The sequence below is a fragment of the Anas acuta genome, chromosome 9 (genome assembly GCF_963932015.1).
Source record: "Anas acuta chromosome 9, bAnaAcu1.1, whole genome shotgun sequence".
Lineage (NCBI taxonomy): Eukaryota > Metazoa > Chordata > Aves > Anseriformes > Anatidae > Anas > Anas acuta.
In genome coordinates this window covers 19808664-19831946 of record NC_088987.1, presented here as the reverse complement: position 1 = coordinate 19831946, position 23283 = coordinate 19808664, and the positions used below count along the sequence as shown (strand labels likewise).

The following is a 23283-nucleotide window of genomic DNA, read 5'->3' as shown; positions in this document are numbered from 1 at the left end:
GGGGGAATGGGCTTAAGTTGCACAAGGGGAGGTTTAGGTTGGATCTTAGGAAGGACTTCTTTACTGAAAGGGTTGTGAGGCATTGGAACAGGCTGCCCAGGGAAGTGGTGGAGTCACCATCCCTGGAGGTCTTCAAAGGACGTTTAGATGTAGAGCTTAGGGATATGGTTTAGTGGGGACTGTTAGTGTTAGGTCAGAGGTTGGACTCGATGGTCTTGAGGTCTCTTCCAACCTGAGTGATTCTGTGATTAAGCAAAAACATTTTGTCATATTTTTTTTTGGCAGTAATGTAACTTTTTTAAAAGAGATAAAAATCCTTTAAAAATCTACTTAGAAGACATCAGTGGTGATGGAGAAAGAAAGCATTGGTAGCAGGCAAAGAGTAGAGATTCTGAGGGGGTTTAGATTTCACTCACCTGTACCGTTTGGTCTGACAAGAAGTTATGGGTTAAAGGCTTGTGTTTTGATCATACACAGCTCAAATTCAGCATCCTGCCAGCATAACGAAAGAGCTTTGTCATGCTGCACTTGAGACACATATGGTGCAGTATGTGGATAAGCAGGCTGTGCTGAGCACTGCGGCTCAGGGGCAGATAGATGTGCTTGAGTTGTTCCAGGAGAGGAGCCTGCTGCTTCCCACTCTGTTACTGCCTCGTGCCAGTGAAGTAATGCCTGTGGATTGGGGTATATGCACAAGATCTCACCTGTTGGCTCTTGTGGATTTCGTCACAACATCAGAGAGCGTTTTTTTGCTCAGTGAAAACTTTTCATCAGTAAAATACTCTAGATGCTGTCCTGGTTCCACTGATCCTGTGCATGAACCTAAGGATGGACATTGCACTTTATTAGCTTGACAACACCATGAAAGTTGCACCCATTACACATTTGCACTTTTAGGACTTAACAGGTGAAACGATTAAGGACGTGATAAAGATCATAATCTGCACAGGGTAAAAAGGACTAGGACAGAGTTACCACGTTTCATTGGATCCAAAAAAGGCATTTGTTTGGCATGGTTCTCATACTTCAAATGAGCTGAAACAAATGCAGAACGTCTGGGAAAAGCGTGTTAATAAACAGAGTGTTTATCATAGATGTGCACTTACCACCAAGCTATGTTATCGATATATGTGCTATAGACCAAGGTATATCTTTTTGCTACCTTGTATCTTTTTCTGTTTGGATATTTTTACAATAATAAAGTAAAAAAGGATTAGCTAAAAAGCACCATACTTATATATAGCTTGTTTTCATTTTGTTTTCTTTTTTGAAAGTTCGAGGTATTTTGTGAACCAGTGTTGCAATGGCGTTTTGATTCACAAGTTTCTGTTCTTATTAGCAGATAATTTAGAAATATAAGGTGACAGCTGTGTGGTTGCTATAGTGATGGTTTGAAAATAAGAAGTGTGGAGTTTTTTTAACCAGCAAGTAGTAAAAAGCAAACCAAATTCCTGATCATGTGTAAATAATCTAAAACTGGCAGCAGTTCGGACAAGAACTTCCCAAACTGTTAGGCGTGGATTACAGCCATTTGGCATGTTCTGCTCAGTTGTGCAGTGTCATGTAGTACAGTAGCTGGATGACTTTCCCATATTGGGAGGCTATGTAAATACTTGAAAGCTTTCATGTAGTCACTTCAGTCTTTTCAGCTTCTCAGGAAATAGTTCTATTTTTGAGTAATCCAGTGTAACCAGTGTCTGTGAAAACCATTACGGAGCAGTGAGCTCTCGGTTATGGATTTCTGTTCCTCAGTATCTGCAAAGGAGTTGGTGCATTTTGGGACGGTTTCTGAGGACTGATTTATTTGGGGAAATGAATGTTCCATAGGTTGAGGGAGAAATTATGCTGTATTCATGCTGTTGTGTATAGTTTCTATCTTTAGCCTTCTACTTTGGGCTCTAAGGTTTCCTGTGTAACTAAAAGACAGACACAGGTAACCCCAGCAGGTGGTTTTTAGCTGTAATTATAAAAGAATTCAGTTCTCTGGGGGAGTGTGCCTGTGTCCGTATCGGAGACACCCTACATGTGTCTTGGGGTGGGGCAGAAAGGAGAGGAGACTCCTAACTTAGGTACGTAAAGTTAAATGTCTGGAATAAATACTGTAAATATTGTGCTTTGTGCAGGGCATGTTAAATGACATCATATCATGTTTAAAGAACAATCTCTGTCAGTAAAAATGTTCCTCATGGCAAACTTGCCACTTGTTTCAAAGTGAGCCTGCTTATAAAACAAGTACAGGTGTCATTAAGGAAACGGTTTTAAAAATGCCTTGCCTGACAGATAGCATTAATTGTATCAAGTTTTATTAAAATTTGAGAAAACTTTACAGGGGAAACTTCACTGGGCATCAATGTAGGGTTGTGTGACAGATTCATGAAAATTCATGGGAGTCTAATTTTTTAATTTTAGAAACAAAACTTAAACTTCCTTGGATTAGGATCTGTTATTTTTCCTTTGTATTACTAAAAATAATTTGTTTCAAAGTGTGTTTCCAGGTGGGTTCACTAGAGAACCGAATAGTTGTAACTGGTCCTTTTTGCTCTGCTCTAAGGAAGTGTACGTGGTTAAAGAATTGCAGTTAACTGATACATTAAGAATTGCTTTATTACAGAGAGAACCTAATTGTGCGCTTGAACAATTTCCTTAGTTAGAGCAGAACTTCACTTTTGCAGAAGTTATAGGAGAGGCTGGAGGGACAGGCTATAAAAGAAACTGGGAGAGCTTCCTCTGAGTTGTTTTGGTAAGATGGTTTTTCCCTTATAAGACTTATTCATCTCTGTTGGCTTGAGGTCAGCCAGTGACTTTCCTGGCTCACTTGAAGCACAGCAGAAACGAGAACACATTTTTTGAAATGTCTTTGTTGTCTGTTGCCCTTGGAACTGGTCCTTAAAAAGGTTTTTGTCCTTGAAAGTGTGGAGAAGCAGCATTCCACCTCAGCTCAATTTTCACTAGATTCATAGTTTCTAGACCGGGGGACTGCATAAGTTCCCTATGCTCCCCAAAGATTTTTGCCTCATCTCTCCACTCCTTTGCTGACCTTGCAGAGGTATTTTGGCTGGAGCTAGAGCTGCAGTAGTGATGGCTGACACACGTTAATGGAAGGGAGAGAGATAGAAGCCTGAACTGCACATCTATTAAAGCTGTCCTTCAGTATTTGCCAACCTTATTTCTACTGGAGTTTTGCATTAAATAAGACTTCAGTACATTGTCTTGAAGATTAGATAATCCTGACATTGTGTTATTGCTGTTTACTAATGCAATTTGCAGGTATTAATTGCTTTTTTCATATATATTTTTAAAAAGTACATTGTCTTGAAGATTAGATAATCCTATCATTGCATTATTGCTGTTTACTAATGCAATTTGCAGGTATTAATCACTTTAAAAAAAACAATAATAGAAATTCCATACTAGCTCACTTTCAAAAGCATCTGTCCTGAGCTATACCTTTATAGCAAGGTCATGCTGAATGTAGCTGTCTGTATAGTTCTGCTAGGATTGAAAAGTCCACCACTGAACTGAAAAGGCTTAAAGGGACCTAAAAATTGATATGAAAATTATCTTTGTAACATCTTCTAGGTATCTGGAGTGAATCTTGCTTTTAAATTTTTGTGTTCTCAAAGTAACACTACTTCAAATTTTTAGTTCATTTGTTGGCAGCATGAATTAATTTAATCAATCAATCTTCCTCTAGATAGTAATTTTCTAGAGACTGCATTTTGCCGTGATGCAATGAAAATAAAGTTGATGACTTACTTGGTTAAACGATGGTGAAGATTTTATGTATGTAGTTTAGCTTTTTTTCTATTTTTCATGTCTGAAATTGGTTATGAGTTATACATATAACGTTTCTTAATTATTTTCCATCAGCATTGCAAGCTACATGTCTCATGGTCTCAATGTTATATAATTCAGATCTTATTAATAAATAGGCTCTTGAAATTGTTTAAGTCAAATTTGGATAGCTATGTTTAACATCTTCGTTTTAGTAACTTCATAAGGAGATTGTCTTTTACTGAGGAACCAAAAAGTATCTGTTACTTTTTTGGCAAACAGTCTGTTTGAATTTGGCATCATTCTTTAGCTAGAATTTTACAGGGTGTTATTTTGTGTTCTGAGGACATATATATATATTTGTATGTCAGCTATTTTCTTTTTTTTATTTTTCTTCCTGTAGTGAAAATCTGTAAATATATGTATTTTTTCTTAACATTTAGAAACATTGGTTGAACTGTATTTAACTTTTTCGATCATTTGGATCCTCTATCAGAAAAGACCTGAGAACATTCTCAAAAGTTCTTTACTCAAAATTGAGTGAAACTACCTAGCAGTTCAGAGAGAAAAGCATTCACACAGAACCATGTCTCAATAGCAAGATTTCAATGTTTCAAAAGCAAAGAAAAAAAAAGCCATCAACCCACAATTATATAAATAATAAAGCAGACACCTGCTCCTTAAAAGTCCAAAGCAAAGAAAATCCAAGAAAACCCCGAAAAAAAAAAAAAAAAATATCCAAAAACCTGTTGTTTGGAAGTTTGGAAGTAAATTAATTACTGCCTTATAAGTTTGCTTCAGTAAAAGCTTACCAGTTGAAAAAACAGAGTTATGTTTATAGTGTTTGCTTTAAATAGATGTCCTTTGGTGAGTACCTTTTTTACTGAACATGCTTTTTGCTGTTTCTAGTTGTTTCTGTAGCATCCTTTCATCTTCTAGATTTTGAATACATTTTGACAATATGATATAGGTTTTGACCAAAAAAAAAAAACACACCACCAACAACAAAACACCTCTATGCATCTTGTATGTGAGACTCTTTTTTAACCTAAGAAAATTGTAAAGGATCTTATCAAAGTTGACTTCTTTGTGTTGATCTAAAGGGCTTGAGTTAAAAGCTTTCTGAAGCGTGTTAGTAATTTATATGGATGGCAGATCAGAGCTATATAATAAATAGCCAGCGGAATGTATATAGCTTCTAAAAGCCTGTTATCTTGTCCATTAAGTAACTTAAAAAAAAAAAAAAAAGCTTCTTATAAACCTTATAGTAATATTGTGGTATGATTAAGGGAAGTTCAAATTAAACTTCATTTATTTGCCAATGTGAGTGTTATTTTGGCAACATACTGTTTAACTCCATCTCTGAATCGAGCTTTCTGCATTGTAGTAATATTATTAGTTTAATGATATACCTGCTGACTTGCAAGTTAACTAACATGCAATTATAAAGCTTCCCGAGCAGCCTGCTCCTCATCCCAGCTCCCTGGTGAGAGGCTTCCATGGCCGACCGCCCCGCTCTGTGCTCGTGGTTCACCTCAGCATCCCGAGGGAGAGGGAGGCCTGTGTACCTCACCTATTTCTGGAGGGAAGGATTGAATATTCTGCTCCTTCTCTATTATATTGGGTTGTAACAGGGAATACTGATGTGCTAAAACTAACAGCAACAGAGGAGTCTTCCTTCATCCCCACCTGCCCTGTGCCACTGCCTCCTTTGCATGCTGAAGACCCGACTTACCCTTTCTCTGTGTTATGCAGGTGGAAAGCAATCACGTTAATCACTCCTTGTCTGTAGGAAAAGGTGGTGGTGAGTGCAGCCCCATGCTCCTCTCACCTGCCTGACTCGCAGCGGTCTGACAGGGCTGGCTCTCCTTCCTGCCCTGCTGTGGCTGGGCCACTGGAGCTGAGGGGCTGCGCTGAGCTGCTGAAGCCCTGCAGGGGTTAGTGTCTCGCTGGGTGTCTGCACCCAGGTGTGCCAGCTCCTGCTGGAGGTATCTCGAGGTTCTGGTGAGCTCGTGCCCAGCCGGTACTGAGGGTTTCCAGGGTGTGCTACTGGGACAATCCCTCAAGCTGTCTCTGAATCTAATGCTATGCTGCTGAGCATGGCTATTTCAAGCCATACTCAAATGTGAGCTGTTTTTTTTTTTTTTTGATAAAGTAGCTAAGGAGTAGATCACTGAACATCACCTGAAATTTAGAATTCACAGAGAATCTCTAATTTTGTGTTTTGGGATTGGACTGATTGCTACAGGATATGAGAGGGAACAAAATTGGTTTGAACCCTCCTTTCAGAGGTTGCGTTCAGAATGGGCTTCCTCCATCAGAAGAGGATTTCTCTTAATTTAAGGGGTTCTGGCTCCCTCAGTATGTCAGTCTCAAAGCTACACGTTGCCATTAACAGAATATAGGTGCTTTACACAAAGATTTGGAAGAAGTTTTACATAGGATAGATTCCTGACCCTTGCCTTTAAATGAAAGAAAGCTCTTGCAGTAGAAGATGTCAGAAGTTAAGTGCTAATTTAAGGCTAAGATTTAGTTTCCTAACCCTCTAATGAAATAGTTGTCTTTAATGCTCTCTGCTCGGAGAAAAATCTGACAAAAGTAGTTAAGCGTATGATCTCCAGTAACATACTGGATGTGTAATTTTGGTTTGGCTGATGCTGACGGTGTTCTATCTACTGAGAAAACAAGGAGAGGTGACAAGGTGACAATCTTTCTTTCCATTTACCTGGATGAAGAGGATATTTTTAACATGTGTTTCATAAAAGCCTTTTAGGTCCCTTGTCTTTTCTCATCAAATGTTCAGTCGTGCTTTTTTATGTCTGAAATAGTTTGCATATTTAGTTTGCAAGGAAAGCAACTGCCTGTACAGAGGGGATATGAAAACATCCTTCTGGCAAAAGTGTTCTAGAAATTGGGCTTAACACAGGAAAGTGCATTTCTGTGAGTGTGTGCTGGGATATATTTAAATACACACACACACACACACACACACACACATATATATTTAAAGACCATCAATGATGTACATATGTGCTTTGAAAGGTCTGCTGGTTTGTTTTACAGCCATACAGCTGTTTTACAGCTCGATGTGTAGCTACCGTGAGAGACGAGCGTGGCCTTGGTGGCTGAGAGGGGCCTGTCGGACCTGGGCAGCACTGGACAGAACCAGGTAGCACTGAACTGTAACTTGTTCTCCTTAGATGGAATGAAATGAACCTTTGGGAGTATAGTAGCACTTTTGTGCTGAGTTTTTTTGGTATATGGTACCATACAGGTTTCTAATAAAACAGAAAGGGAGCCTGTAAGTAGTGTCAATTATCTCAATTATCCACAAATATGTTGCCAAGTGAGCTTGTTTGCTTTTTTGTTTGTTTGTTTTTAGAGGGAGATTCTGATGAGTTTTAGTGTTCTGCATGTCTTCAAGAAAGGTTTTATTGTTCTGGCAAGCTACAGTCATGGGTGATGGCTTGAATAAGCTATTATTATCGGTTAGCTTTCTGAACTCAGACAATGAAAACCACAAGTTTTCTCTTACATCTTCTTTTTTCTTTCTTGGCTGAAGCCCAATTCTGTCATATGATAGAATTGGGAAGAAGTTTCTGTTCAAACATAACCATGTTTCTTAACAGAACAGCCTGCAAATGAAGATATTAAATGTTGCATCTCATAATATATGGAATGCATAAGGTTAAAAAGTAAAAAAACAAAAAACATTTCATAATGTATTTTGGAATATATGCTTGGGGTATAGTTCACTTACAAAGCTCAACAGTGATTGATTTGTTTCCGTTAAAGTCTTTTCATAAGTGAAGAAGATGTGGCTTCCTCCAAAAACAAACAAACAAAACAGCTGGAAGGTACCAACTACCAGAATGCCATTCAGTTATAATTTTATACATGAGATAGATAATCTTCCAAAGGAAAGGAGGTCTTGGTGTTTCCAATTGCATGTCCTGGCTATGCTTCCCGGTGTCACTGACCTTGGTGTGTGACAGCACTTTTTCCAAACAAGCATGTCTTGTGTTAAAGTGTTTGCATCGTGGCATCCAGGAAGAAATCAATTAGAGGTGAAATCACATGGAGGTAGGAATGTTGTGTTACCATGTGTTGATCCAATTAACTGGCAAAAATTAAGAAAATGAAAGGTTATGAAGTCATCATTAAATGTCCAGCACAGAAAAATGTTATTTTTTCCTCTCTCCTCAGTCTCCATTAAATGTCCTTAGTTCTAGTGAATTCAAGGAAACTCAGACTACTAATCAGCTTCTAGAATGGTGCTTGAAGCACGATGGTGTTTCTCTCAAGCTAAATATCTGCTAAAATTTTGGAAGTGAGCTCACCTGAGAGACAACATATACACTAGCAATAACTCCTAAGAAAAATAGGTTGAGAGGAGATCCTGCCTGGCTCTCATCTACATCCGTATGAACAGTAACGTGTAGCTTATGACTTCATGTTATCCAAAATTGGAGAAAGGAAACGGGAGGAGAAAAAATAAAAAGAGCACACCTCCAGCTGTGTGCACACTTTCATTTTCAATTTTGAGGACTGGAGTACTGTGATAGATATATAAAAGAAATGCTGGGTCTCAAGATATAGGTTTTTTACGTCAAAATGGCTTTGTTTGTTTTAACAAAGGAGACTGTATACTAGTCCTGAACAGCTTGTCCCTCTTTTCCTAAATAAAACTACATAGGTTAGATTGATTACAGTTTTACATCTCTAAGTATGCATTGTGTCTTCTCTGCACTGATACAGCAGTGGGACATTTCTAGGTTTGCTCATCTCAATCTGACTGCGAATAATTCACATGCTTCCTCGATATTAGCTCTCCTGGCTTTATCCTTCCTCCTTATTCTTCTGTGACCTGCTGTACTTGTCTGAGCAGCTGTTACTACTGCACTACCTTTTCCCCCATCTGGAAGGCAGATGGACTAATCCTCAAAGAGCCAGTATTTGTTCATGGATCATTTTCAGAGAGTCTGAAGTGAACAACTGACAGCCTTCCCAAAGATGCTGAACATGTCCATGCCTGGGCAATGTTCTGCAAACCCAGAGAAGTCGTTCAAGAATGTAAATATATTTAAGTGCGTGCGTGCACATTTGTGTGCCTGTATACACATAGGAACAGGACGACAGACCACGGAATTTTTTTTTTAATTAGAAGACTAATCTCTACACACCTTTATGCAAGTCTCTGCATTTTAAAATTTCATTCTATTTTAAAGAGAAAATGTTAGAAACAGAAAAATGAAGGACTCTTTTCTTAGACAACAGCAACTTCAATAGTGAAAGTATTTTACAAATTCAGCAAGCATGTGTTCATATCAGAAGACTGAAGCTTGTCTGTATTAACCTATAATTTGCCATTTTCCAGTTTTCCTACTGACATCCTGCTTTTTATTTAAATATTTGGGCTTTGTTGCCAGGAGAGTCACTATATCCTTGCTGTTTAAATACAATATAAAACTATCTTATCTCCTCTTCTCAGAAACTTTGGAAAAGTGCAAGATGAGCTAAAAGTACATTTAATCTTTCAGAGTTTTGTTAGCAGCAGGATGTATACCGCACTATAGCCGATATCATGTAAACTGTGTATACACTACCATACGGAAAACCTCTGTCCAAGAGTAACTTGTTTCTTTATGCATCTTATTTTTAAAACAATTGCAACTTATTAGATGGACAAATAAGTGAATAATAGTTTTCAGGTATATCTTGTGTGAGTGAAATGATGAGGTCGTTTTCTTTGTCTGCTCAGCCCTTGAGTTTCTGTTCTGAAAGGCAGTCAGTGGGATGTGCTCCCCCGACCGACGATTGCTCCGTGCTGGTATCTCCATGGCAGTAGGCGTTGATTGCCTACGCAGGGACCCGCGCGTGGTCCCAGTTAGCGCAGGTAATGCTTCAGGGGGGAGATCAGTGGTGAGTCTGTGTGTACCGTGGGTTACTGGACAGCGGCCTGTAGTTGTGAGAGTGCCCTAAAGAAAAGGACACGCTCTCACTTCATGCTATGCGCTGCCACAGGAGCTGTACCACGCTGTCGCTGCGGCGTGGAACTGCTTGCTTGTATGAAGCGGCCCGTGCGCATTGTGTGCTTCTCACCTTTGTTCGCCATCTGTCCTTGCTGGAGCTGACGTCCGCCATCTGAGGGCTGCCTCCCTGATGCTTAATTCTCTGATTAGATGCTTATGGCACCCTCAAAAAAGCACGAAACCAAAGACAACTGGGTGTCTTTGTGTGGTACACACTTCCATATCCCCATGGCGCTTTTGTGCGTGCACCCTTACGAACAGCCTTTTGTGTGTCCAGACCCCAGATGGTTGCCTGCAGTCACAGCCTTTAGTAGGAGAATCATATTCAAATTGTCTAATGGATAATAAACTGTACTGACTTTGCTTTTGATGTGAATGGATGTTTTCAAGTTGAAGAAACAAAAGATCTCCTGGGGAAAACTGCCAAAGATATGTATCATTGTAAATCTCGAAGGGGGTGGGGGACAAGCTGAATAAATTGCAACTGCTTAGTGGGTTTGCTGAGAAAACAAGCAGTGCAAAGTTAAAAAACAAAACCCAGAAAGTAAGGTATAATTAACAGAATCTCTCTTAAATCCTGTTGTCTAAATTATTGCACCTAAGCAATTAACACAGACTTTTTGCCTGTGTGTTTTGAATTCACACAGGCCATATGTGATGCCTGGAATACTTAGCGGTGTAATTTTACTGAAATGAAATGCTTTCAAGACAAAGACTTCACAGTTGCAAGAGCATTCCCAGAAATTTGCAATAGCTGAAAACCTTTGAGGCTCTCTCCCCTCCCCTCTGCCCTTCAAGTCAGGGAACTGAAATATGTGACATATTCTAAGAGTTTCAGATGGAGCTTCCTGGAGTTTCAGATGTTGGTAATCAGTCTGAGCAGAAAGAGTCCAAATGGATATTAATCAAGCTTAAGTGATATCTTTGAATAAGTATTCCAGGCCTGGGAAGACAAAGGGCTCAGTGGCCTATTAAAAAAAAATAATAAAAAATATATATAGAAATGTTAATATTTTTTAGCTCTGAAACACATTGCTAAAACATGATACTTTTCTAACAAGAAAACTGTTGTTTTTATGGAAGTAGCAATTGACACAGTTTTTTTTTTCAACTTAGAAACAGTTAAACTTGTAGATATATCTAATATTTCACAAATATTAGCAATATATAACAAAGTTGAATGTCTAGAATATACTGGGTAACAGTAGTAATGTATTTATATAGGGTGGATGTGAATAAATGTGTCTTTGATATGGTATCGTTTCCAAAAGCTTTAGAAAATGTGGTTACTAAATGTGGAAAGTTTTGAGAAAAAGTGGTTGCTGTGTGAGATACAGATTTTCTGACATGCATCATGTTGAAATGAGGGTGACAGATCTACCTATGTCAGCTCCTCATGACAGGCAAGTGAATATTTGAGATAGTATCTAATATGCTATGGATTTGCACTCTACAGTTCCCTGTGATCCAAAGTATGCATCTTTTGGTTTTCAATAAGTAAGCATTTTGGGATGATGTATTAACATTAAAAGATGGGAGAGAAAGATCACTGCAGCTACTTCTTGCTAACTGTAAGGTCAAAGCTTTTCCCAAAGGGTACCATAAAGACCTATTTTTTCACTTGACTGGTTCAACGGACAAGTACAGCTATTATCAAAAGCATCAATAACATCTGAGCTGAGTTTCCTTTGCATATGTCATTGCTGATGCAGCAGAATGTTTGCACAGTGACCCACTAACTCAGGGAGTTTGGATCAGTCATGATTCAGCTTAAATCAAGCTAAAATGATACTGATGCAGGGAGGAGACTCGATTGAGGAGCCCCTTGGACCTCAGTTCACCCATCTGCAAAAACAAAACCAAACAACACATTATGTACTGCAGCATCAGCAGTCTTGTATACTAACTTGGTTCTAGATATTCCTGTGACAGCCGCTGTCCCAGACTCCATATCCATCTCTTCTACTGAAATTTTTGTGCTTGATTTCTCTTTCTAAAGGACTTTTTAATAGCTGCATATGTTTGCTGTAACGTACTCTGGAAAGTGCCATACAGTAATGCCATGTGAAAATTAAAACTAGTGCAAAATACGATTGCATGCATTAGTAGATTTCAAAACCGAGACTACAGTGCCAGAGTTCAGTGGTGTGAATGAGCCTCTAGTCAGTTTCAGTTGGGGTTTGTGACATTGCAATGACTTTAAAGGGTTTCATGTAGTTTCAAAGCAAGTTCAAAGAACCCACCTCTTGGTACTGGCCTGCGGCAGCTGCTGGAGGTGGGCTCTCCACGTCCCAAACAGGAACTGCGTCCTCAGAGATCCATCTTGGAGGCTTCTTCTGCTTTGGAATTTAACCACTACAGTTTGCCCTTTTGGTCTTGCACAACCTGGAATAAGCAAGTAGAATGAATTTTGGATTGTTCTTGTTATTTTAACTACTGCCATTGCTTATCACTTGATTCTTTTGTGTCTTCTGAGATGTCTCTGTCTTGTTCACAGCTGGCACAGGACAAGCGGTCAGCACAGTTTAAGAAAAAAAGCCTTCCTTTTGACTGTCTTGCTTCTGTTTTGATGGAAACTTATGGCTGCCTATGTCCAACTAAATTTTGCATGATGTTAAGACTTGAATACCAACTCCACAGAGAAATCAGTTACTTCAGACAGTCCTTGAGACTTGGGGGTGGGGGGGAGGGGAGCTGCTGTCATATTACATGCAAGTATTATGCTTCTGTAGTCTAAGAGTAGTGCTTTTGTTTTGTTTTGTTTTGTTTTCATTTGATGAGTTTGAGAAGGAGACTTGACTATGTTATAGGGTATGAGGTATACAGTAAGCTTTGAAAATATATTTGAGAGCACGGGTGGCTCTGCTTTTGGATAGACTGACTTTTGACATTTTAAAATAAGCTGCTTTTGCAATGTTAAGTGTTTCTGAATGTCAGCCTTATTTCTCAGATGGGACATGCAGGATCTTTATCCTCTGTTTAGAATCTTCATCCTCTATTTAGAATCTTTGAACTGAGGATACATTTTTGTAAGTGTTGATTTCCTAACCTCTGTGGGCTTTCATCGTTGTGGTTGTACTCTGAGAAGTAAATTCTAACTTCTGCCCAACGACCTAGGAGAGCAGATCTCAGTCTAATGTCTTTTCACATGGATATCTAAAATCTGTGAAAATAGTTATTCATCATCATTCTCAACTTTTGCTCTACTGTAAGAATGATGATTCTAGTACTGCCATACCTAAGGAGCTGTTAGAAATATCATGGGTTGTTTAAGCACTTTAAATGGCAAATGTGATGCATTTGTGTTCTTGGAATTCATAAATCTCAGGTCTGTGCTTTTTGCCATCTTGTGGACTCGGAGAGGGCCTTTGCCCATGCTGTTCCTTCTGCTGATAACGCTGTGTGTGTGGCCTTGCTCATCTCTCCCTTCTTCCCTTCTCTGGAGGTTGCCTAAAATCCTGACCTGCATTTAGGCCTGCATCCAAACAGGAACAACTACTGGGATATTGAAACGTGTGCTACGGAGCAGTGCCTTTGTTATAGCTCACTCTGCCTGTGCTGCGAGGCCGTCCTGTCCTGTGAGCTGGGCTGTCAGCAGAGCCAGCGCCCAGAGCAGCCACTGCCATCCCGAGTGTAGCAGTGCCCAGAAAATCACAGTGAGTCAGCTTGTTATCTCGGGAGATTGTAGGGTCAGGACTCAGTGGTTATTATATATGTGTAGGAAATGTCTCCTAATTATTTTCGGGTGAAGTTGAGGGTGGGCGAAGGTTCGCCATGCTGTAAGCGTGGAACTCAACATGAAGGTTAAGTGTGTATGGGAAGAGCGAAGTTGGGCAGTTCCCTCTTCGTGGCCTGTATGCCAAGCTCCAGTGATACACCTGGTATAAGAAAAGGTGTATAAGGTGTATTTGAAGATACACCTTCAAATTGTGATTCTTGTGTATGATGTAAATAGAAAGCAAAATGTTGCTTTCTCTCATCTAAATGGACTTTATTTACTTTTTTTATTAACTGCACTTACTCCTTCCTGGGCAGCAGTGGGCAGTTTCTGTTCTGAAATGCCTGCCCAGCAATTCCGAGCAGACAGGAGAGGCAAAAGGTTCCTCACCTGCACCTCACCACCTCACAGCACTGTTCCCTGACATTCTGGGAAATCATGTATATTATTCTTAAGCTTTATTCAGCCTTGTATATTATTCTTAAGCTTTTCTTTCTGACTGTGGTTTTTATTTTGTGAGGTAAATCAAACAAGTGGAAGGTGTGGGCAGTGTCAGTAAGGCACGATGTTTATGGCACAGTCTGGGTCCTGTCCTTTGTGCCGTGCGGCTCCAGGAACTGCACCAAAGGGTTGATTTTGTTGATTTTATGCTTCACAGAGTTTATCTTGAAAGGTTCATAATGCTGTTATACAAACCCGTGCCTCCTCTTCTCCTCCCCATTACTGTATGAGATCAGCTCAAAAGAACCTGCCATGCCTATAGTGTGTTCTAACTCTTTTAAAATCGTGTTAGTATTTTAAAAATGTGATTATTTCCTATTGTTTTAATGAACCTTGTGGAGAGGTGTATATATACATTCTTGTCTACATACGAGTAGCACATTCTAGCCTTCATTAATCAAAATGACACTTTCTCCACCCTCAATTGTTTTCACATTTGCACATGAAGTGTGTTCCCAAACTCGGTTCTGCCCGATTGATCTTTTCATTGTTCAATTTTCAGCCCTAGGTGTCTAAAGCTAGCTGGAAAGATACAAAAGTCGACTTCTAATGTGATTTCTTTAATCTCCTGTTGTAGAATTAGTATTCCAAACTCTGTAGAAAGACTTTCCAAGTTTGCTTTCTGCATTGAGCTTGGCACAGACGCGAAGGACTGCATCCCATCTTATGCTGAAAAACTTACTGCTAACTGCCAAAAAAAGTGTTAGGAGACACTGCTGCACTGAGAAAGTGTTTGAGAAGTAAGTCTGTAAAAAATCTGAGGAGAAGAAACCAAAACATTCGTCAAGGCACAGGCTTGCCCCCCTTACAAACATAGCCCGTTCTCGGGCTTCTCTCCCACGTGATAGCCACGGAGTAGCTGTTAGCTGCTGCTCAAATCCAGGAGAAGCGTGGGATTTAAATTCAGTAACTTGACCACTAGGAAAGAAGAGCGAAGACGACATGTTCCAAGATTTCCAGTCATGTGCATGTAAACCAGAGCAAGACAGCCTGAGGGTATGTGAAGCCGCAGAAAGCCTTTCTTAGGCTTAAGGAACTTCGGAACATGCAGAAAAGTCCCGTTTATCCTCTCTTTTCTGTTTAACGTACAGGATGTGTCCCTGGAGGTCTTTAAAAGACGTTTAGAGGTAGAGCTCAGTGACATGGTTTAGTGGAGGACTGGTTAGTGTTAGGTCAGAGGTTGGACTCGATGATCTTGAGGTCTCTTCCAACCTAGATGATTCTGTGTTATCCCCCAGGCTGAGGGACGGGTGTGAATGCGGGGCCAGGAGGGGGAACTCGAGTTTGGTCCTGTTTCCTCAGTCGGGTCGGCAGCTGTGTGTGAGCCCCAGAGGCATCTCCATGTCCCCCAGGAGGGGCACTGCCATTTTCTGACGCTTCTCTTGCCCGCGTGGCTTGTGTGAAGCACCTGCTCGTTTTACCCACAGCCTGCACCGAGGGTATCTTGACTGAAGGCTCACAGAACCTGCAGCTCCAAGGACTGAGAGAATCTCCTCAGCATTTTTTATGGGGTAGGCATGGGCGTTTCTCCTGCCCAGTTTCTTGAACTTGTTAAAGTCTGAAGACTTCAGTAAATGAAAAATAGTGTAGAAGTAAGCATCACCGTGAAAGCTGAGGTAAAATATCCTTGCCCTTTCCATCCCTAGAAGTACAGTGCGTAGGCAGAGCACTAGAACTCGAGGGAAAAATACTACAGGGGAAAAACTAAGTTTTTCACCTCTGTAAGCTTTTACTGCCTCATCCCACGCGAGGCAGCTATTTTATGCCACCTTTACGGAGCGCTGTAAGGTCTCTGTGAGGTCCATCTGCGCTGCTTCCCTCCCCGGGACTGATCTCGGTTTGGGGCAGGAGGAGAGGCAGCGGCTGCGAGGAGAGCGCCGGGGCGGCGGGCGAGGGAACGGGCAGCGGCCGTGTGAGGTGAGGGAAGGGAAGGGAAGGGAAGGGAAGGGAAGGGAAGGGAAGGGAAGGGAAGGGAAGGGAAGGGAAGGGAAGGGAAGGGAAGGGAAGGGAAGGGAAGGGAAGGGAAGGGAAGGGAAGGGAAGGGAAGGGAAGGGAAGGGAAGGGAAGGGAAGGGAAGAGGCGTCGCCTCCCCTGGCGGCTCCCCCGGCCCTTTGGAGTCGCGGCCCGGCGCCGCCATGAGCCCGGCGGCGTCGCCTGTGGCGGGGGGGGGGGGGGAGCCCGGCGCGCCCCGGCTGCGCCGCCTCAGGCAGCCGCCGGCCGGGCGGGCGGCGCTCGGGGGCCGGTAGCGGGCGGCAGCCGCCTCCCCGGGCACCGCGCACCGGGCGGGGCTCCCGGGCGGCCCGGCCCGGCCCCGCCGAGCAGCGCCGAGCCCCGGCTCCCAGCCCCGGGGCGCCTCCGTGCCGGGGCCGCGGCTCCGGCAGCGCCCGGCCCGGCTGTCCCCGCTCCCGTCCCCGCTCCCTCCCCGCCTCCCGGCGGCGCTTCCCCTTTCAGCGCTGCGCCCCGGCGGAGCGGTGCCGGGCTCGCCCTGCCTTGCCCTGCCCGGCCGTGCCCCCGCGGTGCCTGGCGGTAAGTTCGGGGCCTCCCGGGGCGGGGTTCCGCGGGGATCGGGGCTGCTCCCGGCCGGGCTGCCGGGCGGGGAGGCGCCCTTCCGAAGTGTTTGCCCAGCGCGGCGTTTAGAGGAGATCGCTTCCCCGAGCCGTGGCGGGGATTACTGCTGGGTGTCGGCAGGGCTCGCTCGGGGCTCTGTGGGCAGCGCCCGGACCGATCCCAGACCCGGAGCGGAGCCAGGAGCCAGCCCCGGGTCCGGGCGTGAGGCTGGAGCTGCAACAAAGCCCGGCACTGCCCGGCGCGCCCCCGCCTCACTCCTGCGGAGTCCCCTCGGTGCCCCGGGCAGGCTGCGGGGCCGCTCCGTGCTGCCGCCGGGTCCCTGCCCCGCTCTGTGGCCGGGGCTCGCGGCTCGCAGCGCTGCGGGACAAAGCGGCACCATCCCCTCCGTGCCGGAGCCGGGGCTGGGGCTGTCACGGCGCTCCGCTCGCCTGCGGTGACAGAAGCGCTCCCTGAAAGCCGGGTCCTCCTCGGAGAGCCCTTGTCCCCCCCGGAGAAACCAGCCCCGGAGAGGGGCTCCTGGCGCTTGCGGCTGAGCCCTGCCTGGCTGGCGGAGCTGCTCCGAGGGATGCTGCGTTGTTAGTGCTGGCTCTGTAAGTAAAACAGCCCGTCAGGGCCGCGGGTATCTCATCGCTGTTACATTGTTCGGGGCTGCTGAGAGAATAACGCCAGATGCCGTGCGTTCTCGTAACAACAAGTGGGAAGTTTGATAACTGGCATTGGGATGAGAAGCGTGGGTTTCTTGCTAGCTAACGTGCCTCGGTGTCCCGCTGCCGGCTGGGGATGACCTTGAGCGACCATCCTGTGCCTCGGTGTCTGCCGGGGCTCTGCCTCATCCCTGCCTCATGAGAGGACACAACTTCACCGCTCTGGGTCCTGCCGGGGCCCTGCCGTGGCTCTGCGAGCATGGAGTGGCACCGCTGGGCTGGAGAGCCCTGGGCTCACAGCGATCCCACCTCTGGCCCCAGCGTGCTCACTGCGCTTCTGTTTGACTTTGCAAGTGCTGCCTAAGCCAGCTTAGAAACGCCAGGCTTTATATTCAACAGGCTTTGAATATGTAAAGCCTTGGGGCTTTGGTATAATCAAGCGATGCTGCCTTTTTGCAAGTAGCCCTTCAGAGTTGTGAGGGTTTTGCCCGCTTGGTTGTGGTGTTTTTTTGTTGTTGCATAGAGGCATCAAAAGACAGCCAAACAAGAAAACAGCGAAGTACTATTGAAATATCTTGCTTCTTAAAAGAAACAGAGCTGGTGATTTTTGGTTTGGCCAAATTACAGTCACCTTTACGACTCGTGCTTTGTGCAGCACAGGAATTTCTGAGCGATGGGCTGTCTCTCCTGTGACTCCCCATGCAGCAGCTCATTAACTTGTCAGGCTTCGTTGTTGCTGTGTAAACTTCTGTAATGGATTTTCCATGTACCAAGAAAAATCGAGCAAGCTATTTTTGTCTCGTTTTCCTTTACAATCACCATTTGCCCCTTGTTTGTGGATAGGTCACTGTCCTTTTTCCAGGGGGAGGGAAAATACTTTTCCCAGTGGAACTCAGTGCTGTGCTCCAGAGCCATGTGCGATGGTTACTTTGTGTGTGGGGGGTGGTTGCTGTTTTCATTCAGATGTTCAGAGACTTTTCCTCTGGGGAGCCTTTTTGCTTATGCGTTTGAGGCATAATGGCAGCAATTGAAGAGGAAAGCAGAATGTGGTTTTCTAAGATGTTGTTTATTAAAACTACTTGATTAAAGTGATGAGCAGCAGTGTGTTACATACCCAGCTGTCCTACCCTTGTAATTCTTCCTGGCCAAGAACAGAGTGGAAAGAAGCTGGAGGGATGGCTCTACTGGGCTAAAGGTCTGTAAGTCAGGTTGCGTTGTGGCTGCTCACTACAGCTCACTGGCATCCTTTACTTGCAGCTTTTTGCGCTGTGGTAACATCTCTTCAGTGCAAATTTGAGGCTTTCAGAGTGCTTCTGGGCGCTGTACATCCCAGCTTGAATGATGGTAATGTATAGCAGCGTTGCTAGTCACTTCCATTTCTTCCCTCAGCCAGCAAGGATAAACGCGCTCTTAATAGAATATACATGTAAAGGAAATCTAGATAGGTTTTCTTTTTAGCGGGTTGACCAGGATGGAGGTTTGATGTAAATGTTGCTGGACTTCGTAAGGCTTGGCTGAAGGCCAGAGGTGGTGGGGAGGAGCGCTGGCTGGCATCGCAGCGGTGGGCAGGGCTGGCCTCGTGGCTCGAGCTGCGAAGGGCTCCGTGCTGGAGGAGCTCTGTTCAGATTGCTGTGGCTAATTTTGTTTATTCTCACTGGGCTGTGGTGTAATGCAGTGCACAACTCGAGGCTAATGGAAATGTAGGCCACGCGTGTTGTCCTGGGGTCTTAAAGTATTTGTTAAGCTGGTATAGATCCGTTTTCTGTGATGAAAGCAATGCTTAAGGCTGCCCATTGAATAGCTAACCACATTTTTTTAAAGTCAAAACTCAATGTAAAGTTGCTCTGCGTAGCTAAATATTTGCTGGTAATTCTGTAAATTACTGTTGTTGGACTTGCTGTTTGAAAATAAACATGTGCTGTGGACTGAAACTTGCCAGACCAGATAGGTACCTCACCCACGTGTATTTTTCATGGGATTGTGTACATGCTGGTGAACCTGCATTGCTCCCTGCAACACGCACATCCTTCAGGGATGGCTTTTCCAAAATGCAGTTTAGGTTACTGACAACTCCGGCTAATGTACACTATGCTATAGGATAAGGTGTTAATGTATCATGCACTTCGTGGAAGAGTTGTTCATGCCTTTAAGCTTTTTTACTTCACTCAGCTTATGCTTTTGTGGGAGTTGTTTGTTTGGAATGTTTTGCTTATCGGCTTTGCAAAGTTGCCTGTGGTTCACTGATGTAGTTGGTAGACCAGGTCCTGCAGACACACTAGGGTGCACTCGCCTACGTTCTGCATGAATCCAGAGTTTCGTAATAACTAGCAATCGACTGGTGTCATTTACTGTGAGAAAGCTTTTCCTATTACACTGCTCAAGGTACTGCTGAAAGCAGACAGCTGTGTGCATGCCCTGCACGCTCTCCACAGTACATGGAGTTGAAATGGTAGGTGCTCTTTGAAGTCTGTTTTGAGCTGATGTCCAGCATGATGCCAGGAAATGCCTTTGTTTTGCTTTAGCTATTTGTACTGCTTCATAGCCCACAGTCCTTTAGATTGCATGGTGATAAAATTGGTTTTCTTTTTTTTTTAAATTGAAAGCTGACAGATAATCAGTAGTTTCTACTAGCTACCAAGGAAATATCCTTGCCCTTAGGAGTCTTTATTTTAAAGCAAAGTTTAAAGAAAACAGCGATGTCCCAGCAGCATGGAAAACTCCATTAGACAGGGCAAGAAGAAATGCATTTGATGTGGCAGCGCTGTGTAACAGCACGTGACTTTGGGCTAAGAGCGGCTGTTGGAATTTGATTGGCAATATTTGCTTTAAAGCTAATGGCTATACTTTAGCTACCTCTGCCCTACTAAAGACTGGGCCTGCCCATCGACAGGGTTGGGAAGAGGTCAGTTCTTTCCTTCCTTTGGCTGCTTTTGGACCAAAGATGGAGAAGAGACAGATTTGTGTGTGTATATATATGTAAATGCGCATAGATACCTATTTATATATATATATGTAATATATATGGGTGTATGTGCCTTTTTTTTATTATTATTTTTTAAGGGATGTCATCTTTCACTCAGAGGTGAGCGCAGTGCACCCTGCCTGTTCTCTTCCTTAGCAAGAGGTTGGGTGCCCAGCCTAAGCATGGGTGCTCAGCTTTGATCCAAATCTGCTCACAATGAAGTCACTTGAATTTGAACTAGTGCTGAGCAACGTCTTGTGCAGCTGTATTTCCTTCTCTCTGCTTATTTTGCATATCTTTGGGTCAGACACCGCAGGCAAATCCTGCTCACAGCAGCTGACGGGTATGACTGTAGCGCTACAAAGCGAGGGTGACTTCGCAGCTTTATCTTTGAGGATTTGTCAGCGGCTGAAGTGACAAGTTCGCTCTGGTGTACAGCACAGAACGTGGCAATGTATGAAATCCATCTCGGAGCTGACTCAAGTAATTCTTTCAGAGCCATGCAGCAGGTTCTGAAGGTGTTTGCTTTCTTGTGCATTTCCAAAAGCTAGTTCCAGCTAGCTAATGCCAACTTTCTTGTCTATCACCAAAGTCTCGAATGCACTTGTGTGCTCTCAGGCTGGGTAATCCCTTTCCATGTTAACAATTACCAATGAAGATCTCCCCAAAGGGATTTTGGGAGATTCCCCACCTTTATGGTAGGTCCATGTCCTGGGATGTAACCAGGGTCTGGGCTGCTCTAGCTCTGTCTTCTGAAGCTTCTTTGCAGGGTACCTGCTGAGCTTTCTCAGCAGCTAGATGCACCAGAAAGCCTGAAACTTTTCTGTCTTATGTCTGTGAGAAAGGGTTGTCATGAGGACATTTGATTTGGACTTTGCTATTGCCATTTCCTTGGCTTTCAGTATGACTGGTTTCTGGCACTGCTGATATCTGGGTAATATTAATTGCAATTGTCTCGCTTCTAATTCAGAGTGTGCTGATCAGTCACTAAATATTTATATAGTCCTTGTTTTTGAAGTTGCAAGATGAAAAGGGTGTGTTTTCTATCATCTTTCCTATTCAAAAGCAAATAATGCATTGAAGCTGCTGATTATTTAAAATGATCAAAATATCAAAAAAAAAGAATTTCCTTTGTACTTGGGTCCGTGCTGACATAACTGTTTCGTAGCTCATTGATGACTTGTGTAGACTGAGATTCAGGGTTGTAAGCGCCGTGATCATCTGCCGAAGATGTGAGAATGCGCTCAGGAAGGATTTGTTACAACATGTGTCGTATCTTATCCGTTGAGGTTTAGATATAACAAGATATATTAAACAAGCACCAGCATGAGACCTGGAATACATACCGGTTATTCCTAAGTTTCTTAACATTCATATTAACAGTATTTGAAGCAAAGCGTGTGGGTGGGGAGAAGGAAGGGGAGAGGAGCTGCCTGTGCAACCAGTCCCTGAGCAGCTTTGTAGTGAAGTGTGGCAGTGGCAGGAGGGCAGGGAGAGGAACCATTGACAGCACACGTGCTTGGATGGGCGCCTGGAGAAAAGGCGAGGAGCTCACCTTCAGTAGGTACTGAGCCCAACTATTCACCAGTATGTAAAAATGAAATGGGGAATGAGAAAAGGTCTCAGGGGCAAGGCACACGTGAAATTATCAGTTGCTGTGGGATTCTTGTGCGATGCCTGAGCTCCTTCCCGCGAGGCTCAGCAGTGGCGTGGCAGCGTGCCTTCCTTGCCTGCTGGAGCGCTGGGAAGAGAGAAGGTGCCTGAGATTGCTGCCTGGAGTTCATGTCTAGGAGTAGAGAGGTCTTTGATTTTACAGTATTTTTTTTTTTCCAGAAGGCCATCTACACCATTGATAATTGGCTTTTGTGCCCTTAGACTATGTAACAAGAATTAATAGTTACTTGCTCATACTCACCTCGTTCTAGCAAAGTTGAATGAAAGTGCAAGAGAAGAAGAAATCCATACATGCCAGGACGTCACAGTTTGACCGCTGGAAGAAAACACCAAAGGGAAATTCAAGCTGAGATTCTCACTCCAGGGACGTGAGACTGACTGATCTGGCTTTTACTTCTGTACTCCATCCGCGTTCTGCTAATTGAGGAGGCTGGAGCAGGAAGTCCTAATGAAGGCAACCCATTCCCTTTGCTCCATTTATTTTTAGATTTTACTTTTTCTCATGGTGAAATAGCTTGGAACTCAGTGGACCTATGCCCAAGGTGGGTAAGAAATGTTACTTAGTAGTGAGTGCAGACTGATGTGTAATTATTCAGGAGAAGAAGAGAGACTATTTCTCTTTCCCTGCAGCTAGAAATTGTTGAGATTGATTGACTGTTGGTGTAGCATCCTACAGTGCTCTTCCAGTGCGTGGAGGTCTGTCTACTCCTGCTTCTGCAAATGAAGATAATGAATTAATGCAGAAGTGTGTGTGTGTATATATATATATATAAATATATGCACATATATATTAATGTTGGGTGTTAGAAAGGGTGGGTGGGAAGTCTGCTGCCTAAGTCTGGCATGTAAATGTAGATGTCTGAATTAGTAATGCAGGAGCCATAGTAGTGAGTGTAGCAAGTAGCTCAGTTTGCCAGGAGCACTGATGGCAGTATAGACAACCTGGGTACCTACTGTGCAGGCATCCAAACTGTGCAGAGCAGGCTTCTGTTTACACCCATTATGAAAAATGTGGGAGGGATGCTTCCTCTGGATATCCTTACACCAAGCCATGACTGACATCTAATACTACTTTCTTCACAGAGTTTCCATTCCCATGGCCCTCACAAGGGATGTTCTGCTTGTTCTTTTTTTAAGCTGAATATTTGTACGTGGTGGTTTTTGCTTCCACAGCTGTTTTCTATTTTGTTTTAAAATGCTGCATTAAGAGATAAAGCAGTTTGGCAGGACCTAAACCCCCTTGCATTCCCGCTTGTCCTCAGATATCAGAGCGTTTGGGGGTGCCTGGGCTTAGATTCTGAGAGATGCCCAGTTCAGCTATAAAGTCCAATTGCATTCAATCTGTTAATTTACCACGCTCATGGCTGCACAGTAGAGCAATGCACCTTTAGTTTAGTAGTTTAACAACTG

The 23283-nt window shown here is 43.5% G+C and overlaps 1 protein-coding gene across 15 annotated transcripts in view; it reads left to right on the top strand.

Moving 5' to 3' along the window:
• SPSB4 (splA/ryanodine receptor domain and SOCS box containing 4) overlaps positions 1-23283 on the top strand; it is a 380807-nt gene that overhangs the window by 38523 nt on the left and 319001 nt on the right. For 2 of the 15 annotated variants that reach the window (XR_011099220.1, XR_011099221.1), the window contains exon 1: positions 16208-16551. The exons of 4 other annotated variants lie outside the window; for them this stretch is intronic. The gene's annotated coding sequence lies outside the window, so the exon portion shown is untranslated. Of the gene's footprint in view, positions 1-5692; positions 5712-6843; positions 6944-15921; positions 15943-16194; positions 16552-16572; positions 17184-23283 lie in introns of those variants that run through there. 9 more of the 15 variants (XM_068691544.1, XM_068691539.1, XM_068691541.1 and 6 more) reach the window with 9 other exon arrangements.